We start from the raw sequence: 7,270 nt of genomic DNA on the forward strand, positions 1-7,270 counted from the left end.
TGGAATGCATGTCTGAGATAGTCTGAGCTTTTTATTGATTTTGGCAGAAGCACCAAGTCTTCACCATCGCAGTAAGACTGTCCAGCACGCTGCACTAGAGCTAGCATGGTTTGGATTTCATTTCGGCCCAGAACGTGGACTTGAGTATAGCTTTATACCGCCTGTTCTGTGTGTTTTACCTGCTGCCAAGTTGTGTCTGTCCAGAAAGGTCCCAATAAAAGGACACATTCTAGCATAGTGGGCTCAGATGGGACACATTTGCTACAAACTGGGCAAATTTCCAATTCTGGACAGAATGAGAAGGTTTGAATAATTGGAGGCAAACATGGTTTTTACATTATTTTTTAATGAATCGCGTTCGTGTGTCGTCTTAATAGATAACATAATCGCGTGTGAGTGGCCTCGCTGTGTGAGTGCAAGTCGTCGGACACAAATAGTAGTTTATTTTTAGGTTTGCCTCCATACCTTTGCTTTTATGAGCACAGCTACGGGTTACTCATATGAAAAGTTCTCAAACACCAGTCAGGCATGTTTTCAATAATTATGGGTGCAGTTTAGGTATTTTTAGAGGGGAAGATCCTCAGAACATTTCAGTTTTGAGGTGTATGATGAATCTGATTTGGTCGCTGCCTGTGTAGGAAACCATTGGGGAGCAAAGTGGATACAACTGGATGAAAATGACCAATGTGTTTTCTGTCACGGGTTCACAGGGGTCAAGCCAAGGCTCCTCTGGTGGAGTTCCAAAACAGCTGGGTCCATTCTGTTTAAAACATCAGCCTCGCCAGGATATTTCCACTGCTAATAATCAATATAATGAAGCAGTTATTTTAGAATAAACCAATGACATCATTCTGAGGTTATTATAAACTTTTCTCCACTTTTCTGAAGCTAAATACTCGAACACCTTTGGTTCTCTTCTATAATCCATCTTAATAATTGTAGCTATAAATTATACAGTGCTCATATTTCCTCAGGCACTTGTAAAACACACTGTACACTTTTTTAAATTAATAAAGCATATTACAAATTACAGCAAGCCTGACTAATGGATTTTGATTCAGTTCTAATGAGTTTATGGATTAAATATATTGAAGACAACGCCTCTATAAATTATAAAGAGTATACCAAAACCCAAATAGATTGCTCCTACAACAGCTCGGGGAGGACAGACGATGGAATCAAGGTTGTTCAGAACACAACAGAACCAACGGTTCTGTATTTCTGATGCTGACTCAGTCCACCTGGAGCCCATCATGGTTGCCAAGCGGGCCTGGCAGCTGCAGCAGTGCAGCCTGGGATACCGGACACCCTCAGATGACGACTCTGATGAATCTGTCTGCTCCGTGCCCTGTGGCCTCCATCAGATCCATCCTACTGGGAAACAAGTGTGAGTGACCCGGACCTAACACACTCGCTCTCTCGAACGCACACACTGGTTGAAACGCACACTTCCTGCATTCTGTACTGCTCGCAGCATCATTAATATCAATTGGCCTCCCTTTATAGGTACAAATCCTTTTCACATGGTTCTGGCATCCTAGGAGACCGTGTTGCATCTGCACGGCCACAACAAAAGCAGCAGCATCCTTGTAGTCTGGGGTGAAAAACCACAGGATCCTCAGCTCTGGGTATTTGTTAACATGGTTTGTGTAACTCTTGAGACCGCACGAGAGACTTGGGAAGACAGCAGCATGACGTGTGGGCCGTGGAGACGTCTGATCCCCAGTGAACCATCTGGTGGTTCTTTTATTGTGTCTACATTAAAGCCAGCAGGGGAGTCTGTTAGATGGAGAGAAGTTGAGGTGGAACTCAGGTGAGCAGGAAGTTCCTCAGAACTCCATCTGTTATTTTATTTTTTCAGATGATGCAGTTCTGTCTCCCTTCTGTCCACAATCTGGTCCTCTTCGTGTCACAAGTCTCTACCGAACCATTAGAATACAATACTACATCAACAAACATGTTTCCTATAGAATGACCTGTGTCTCTGCTAGAAACAAAGAGCATTCTGGGTGTTCTGAGCTGCATTACCTCCATAATTGCGGCAGCTCCCTTCATTCGACTCATTGCTTGCATGAGTGCGTACCTCTCAGGGGATTCTGCCTTCCTAGTGTTCATCCTTCCAGCCCCACCCTGAACTCCAGCTTTGTTTTGAGTCAGATGGGTTGTCAGTAAGCGGGAAGCCCTGATGCCGCAGAACCATATTTACTTTTCACTCAGCATATTAGGAATGGCTTAAGTCTGCCCTGATGCAGGTATCAGCTAGGCATGTGTGTGTGTGTGTGTGTTTGTCTTTGTCTCTGTCCACGCACCATTTCCCCATCCAGCGCCAAGAATCACACTCGGCACAAGCACATCACTTTGATGAGTTTATCAGATTGGAATTTCATGCCATCCCTCGGCTATGGGCCCTCGTACGCACACTGTCAACAACAGGTTGAGATTTAAATATCCGTCTGGCTCAGATACCGATCCAAGACTGCCGCTGCAGAGTTATCAGCATTCTATCATAAGTAGTCAGAATTTCATAAACACAACAAAGACAAAGACAACAATCTTTAATGTGCCTTGACGACATCTTCGAGCGAGGGAGAGATGAATCTTCACCATCGCCAGAGCTGATTCGCAGCGATATTGGAAGCGCAGTTGGTCAAACTGTGAAAATGAGCAACATGTGATACAGGTCAGTGGTCCAGCTGGGGTGGGGGGGGCGAGATGAAGGCAGGTTGCGGAAGGTTAAATCCTGACTAAGATTGGCAGCAGGAGGTATAACCGGCAAGCGTGAGATGTGGTCAGGGGGGACAAGATGGGTCGAGAGGAGAGCAGGGTGGGTTTTTTCTGTAATGACAGGGTGGCGGGCAGCTGGATCCTGTTTTCCAGCATGATGGGAGAATAGTGGGCCACGGACAGCGCTGTCTGTGGGCCCACGTTCATTAGTGCAGCAGCGCAGCAGCACTGGGGGTGATTCACAAGCATATCAAGTTAAAAAGAAATGTGTGCCTGGCCACAGAGGGATTTTCCTGCTGGGCCAGTGTGTGTCTGATAGAAGTGAAGTGGGATGGGATCAAGCAGGATAGAATTAGCCAACTTCAATCATAAAACCTCCCTTCATCCCTGCAGATGCTCCGATGCCACTTCCATCAGACTCGCTGAGACATTTTTCAGGGTTTTAGCTAAATTAATCCACGAATGCGAGTTTCTAACGTGTCCTGATATTATTTGCGGACCTGTTTTATTTAATGATGCGCGTTTGTCAGTGTTGCTCCCCCGACGCTGCCCCACGTCGCCGCTGGTCCCGGCCCCGGCCCCGGCCCCGGCCCCGGCCCCGGCCCCGTGCCAGTTGATCGGGTTTCATTCTGCTTGTGTTTGCTTCTCTGACTGGCTTGGCAGAAACTAATAAACACCACACTCCCACCCTCAGACCTCCTTTTTTGTATCTCTCTCTCTCTCTCTCTCACACACACACACACACACAAACACACACACACACCAAAAAATGCTTTTCTAGCTCGGCCAAATCACACAAATCATTTTAGATTGAGTCGATTTTTTTGTTCTTTCCCTCTTTGTTGAAATTCCTCGCATATTTGCAAGAAGGCAGGGAGCAACTTAACAATTTTGAACAGCAGGCAGGAAAGATGCAGTTATTCTCTGTATCAGTGTAATCAGATCCGTTTTTCGGTGATTCCGAGGATCCATTTGTCTTCTGTGGGAAAGAAGGTGACTTTGGGGAGGTCGTCTGGTGCTCGAGCCTGGGCCACCTCCAGCCCAGTGTTTGATGCTGGACATATCTGGAATGAATTGGTGCCCGCTCCTCCTCTCCTCTCCTCTCACTCCACACCTCTTTGTCGTTTGTTATATGTGGTTGGTGCAGTCAGACACATGTGTCCGTTTTGACCCTCAGCCAACATTAGTATTTTAACCAATAATGACCTGGCACAGGTTAGTTTAGGGGCTGGAAGTCAGAGGTGGACAACCCCCCTCGAAAAAGTGGGATTGTGAAGATCACATCTACATTCCACTTTAGTCATGCACTATAATCCATATCTTATATATAGGTTGGCTTATCTATGTGCTTAGCAGTGCAGGTTAGCAATGCAATGTGATAGTGGTTTACTGAGCAGATTAGGTCGATACCAGAGTGTCGCCTGTCCCATCAGATGTGAAGCAACACCTGACCATTTGACATTCTAATCAGAGCTGCTGATCAATCATGATTAGCTATCAGCATCAAAAAGGTGCCCAATGCAATTTTCTAGATGTATCCACAGGAATGGAAAGAGAAAAAGCTGACAGGTGAAGTCTTTAGTCAGACTTTACATCAAAACCTGAAGCCAAGACAGGCATTGAGTGCTGTGACGGTATTTCAGGCTCATATTGCCTCAGTGATACCAAATTTTGTTTTCCTAGGACTCAGCACCATTAAGTGGAACAACTGGTTATTGTTGTTGTTGTTTCCATATCACTGCAGAGCGGCTACAATGTTAGCATGATGAGCTATAATCTGCATTTGTTGCATCAGTCTACGACTGGGTTGGCAAATTGAAAACCACCCCGGAAAAAGGAGACAAAGCAAAGCTTTCCATTCACGATAATTTTCCACCTCTGTTTTTCTTTCATAAGAATGTGCTGCATTTCAAAGCCTCTGGGCAGATACGTCACCCTCCCCACATGTGAAAAGCTACATGCCCTCATATCTCATATCTGAGTGGCGTTCTTTGCTCCTTCCTGCACCAGAGCTCTTATCTTGCTTTCTATCTGTACTGACAATACGCCACCATACCGACATAATGGCGTATTTGCCCGAGACGTTTGTGTTTTGAGAATACACAGTCAGGGCTCGGTGATGTGTGCACGTGTGCTGCCGCTCCGTATGGAGGGGGAGAAACCAGTTATGCGCATGCATGGACACATGCACTTAGTCTAAATAAAATGGAACCATACCAGTTGGACTAGTTGTTCCATGTGGTCCACAAACAAAAAGACTGTCACACAGAGACAGAATGGAGGCACATCGATCTTTCCCAGTCTGGTACAGTTGCTTTATTTGACAGCATGCAAACTATGTTTATCCTACTCCCATGCAGTTATGCCTGGCATTTTCACAAGCATTATGGTGAGTTTCCACATCCAGCAAACCACAAGACAATAAACTTACAAGTGGACTATTGCACTAATGTTCTCGTGCGTCACGAGAGGAGGCAAAACGTTTGTGTGCCGTGCTGATTTCTGGTTTTTGTAAATAATCTCTGTTAATGAATTTTCTGGTGATTATTGTAGAGCAACAGTAGCCCGACCACTCAGCGTCTCTCGGAAACCCATCGACACCGTGTGAGCTGTCTGTCCCCTCTTGCCAAAAAGCCTCATAAATCATTTGGCTGTAAACAGCAGTGACACACACCCTGATGTAAACTTCCATATATATTTAGGAGCCCACAAGGCCTGAAATCTGAGCCTATTTCTGTTTGGGAGATAAACTGTAGTGAGACTCCTGTGCTTTGTGAGCAGACCCATACCTGTGCGTGTGTGTGTGCTGTTACAGGCGGCATAGGGAGGACCAGAATATGCATTTCACTAGCAATGTGAGGACATTTTGGCTTGCAGCCCATGCAAGGTAAGGATCTTTCTGTCAATGTCTCTGCAAATACAAGTTAGCATGGAGGACTGTGGGTGTAAACAAACTTTGGACAGAAGACGGAGGGGGGCAGGGGGTCTCTGAGTTTTCTGCCATGCTGGACATCAGGGGACACAGTCCCAACACGATTGACTGCCATAAAGTTACTGCACCAATCATTCTATTTATATTGAAATAAAGAATTCTCCTGACACCGCCCCTCTGATCGATGCAAAGTCAGGAGGACCTGCTCACCCTGCTTCTGAGCACCAGATTGCCCATTTGCCCCAAGACGAGAAGTCAGTTGGCAGCAACCCGAGGCTGCTTTGTTCCATGCACACATTAAATGGCGAGAACGATTGCACAGATTTAACCACAAACAGAGAGATAAGATCCACAAACAGAGAGATAAGATCAGAACAAGTGTGTGCACGGTGTCTGATGGAAACAAGAATTTGGCTTCAATGTCGATGTGTCAGAATCTTCAAATTCGAGTTCAAACTGAGTTGTTTTTTTTCTGTTCACACCTCTTGTGATTGTTCATGGTAAAGTGATCATTTACACTTTATTCGATTTTCCTTTGCACTTCATCAGCTTATCTTATCTTACCGCTCAACAACTATACTTTTGGGAATCCCGAGTGTGTTTAGTCATAGCTGAAATAAAAACACACACACACACACACACATAGGACTCTTCACAGGACGAGTTTACATGGAACATAATCTTAGCTATTCTGGGTTTTCTTTGTGCCTGAAAGGATGGTTTATCTAATACAAAATAAAATACAAACAAATGAGCCTCCAGCAGAACTATAAGGTGTTTGTGCATACCTGACATGCTAATAAAATCTGCCACCAAATGTCACTGCTAAAAGCACTTGCCACCACATTATGCTTCTATTAATCACAGGTCAGCAGGCTCTGTGGCGCAATGGAGAGCGCATTGGACTTCTAGTCAAGTGTGCGAAGAACAATTCAAAGGTTGTGGGTTCGAGTCCCACCAGAGTCGACCTTTTGGAGCGATGCGAGTCTATACTGGGCTGGAGTCAGAAGGTTTAAAGGCTCTGCATCAATCTTTGGAAAGTGGGAACTGCCAGGAGGTTTTTAGATCATCCCTCAATGTTTTCATGTTCATCTGTTTTTCATGCATCTTGTGTGTAATAAACAGTAATTTACCCTCTCTCCGAGTAATAAACAATTCCTTTCTTCACGCCACCAAAAGTGTCGCTGCTAAAAGTATTTGCCACCACATTGTGCTGATATTTATTGCATGTTAGCAGGCTCTGTGGCGCAATGGATAGCGCGTTGGACTTCTAGTTGAGTGTGTAAAGAGCAATTCAAAGGTTGTGGGTTCGAGTCCCACCAGAGTCGACCTTTTGGAGCGATACGAGTCTATACTGGGCTGGAGTCGGAGGGTTTCTGGTTTAAAGGCTCTGCACCAACTTTCGGAAAGTGGGAACTGCCAGGACGTTTTCAGATCATCCCTCAATGTTTTCATGTTCATCTTTTTTTCATGCATCTTGTGTGTAATAAATAGTAATTTACCCTCTCTCAGACTAATAAACAATTCCTTTCTTCTTCACGCTCTTAATACTGAAAAAAACCATTGCAGGAAAAGGAGGAAGGAGGGTTAAGTGGGCTGTGAGGAAGGGCTGGG

The 7,270-nt window shown here is 45.1% G+C and overlaps 2 non-coding genes across 2 annotated transcripts; both read left to right on the plus strand.

Moving 5' to 3' along the window:
* The first annotated feature begins 6,530 nt into the window (after positions 1–6,530).
* Positions 6,531–6,622, plus strand: trnar-ucu (transfer RNA arginine (anticodon UCU)). The gene is given in 2 exon segments: positions 6,531–6,567; positions 6,587–6,622. It is a non-coding gene; the product is annotated as a tRNA-Arg (tRNA).
* Positions 6,623–6,892: 270 nt separating this feature from the next.
* Positions 6,893–6,984, plus strand: trnar-ucu (transfer RNA arginine (anticodon UCU)). The gene is given in 2 exon segments: positions 6,893–6,929; positions 6,949–6,984. It is a non-coding gene; the product is annotated as a tRNA-Arg (tRNA).
* The last annotated feature ends 286 nt before the right edge of the window (positions 6,985–7,270 follow it).

The sequence above is a fragment of the Takifugu rubripes genome, chromosome 21, assembly GCF_901000725.2.
Source record: "Takifugu rubripes chromosome 21, fTakRub1.2, whole genome shotgun sequence".
Taxonomy (NCBI): Eukaryota; Metazoa; Chordata; class Actinopteri; order Tetraodontiformes; family Tetraodontidae; genus Takifugu; species Takifugu rubripes.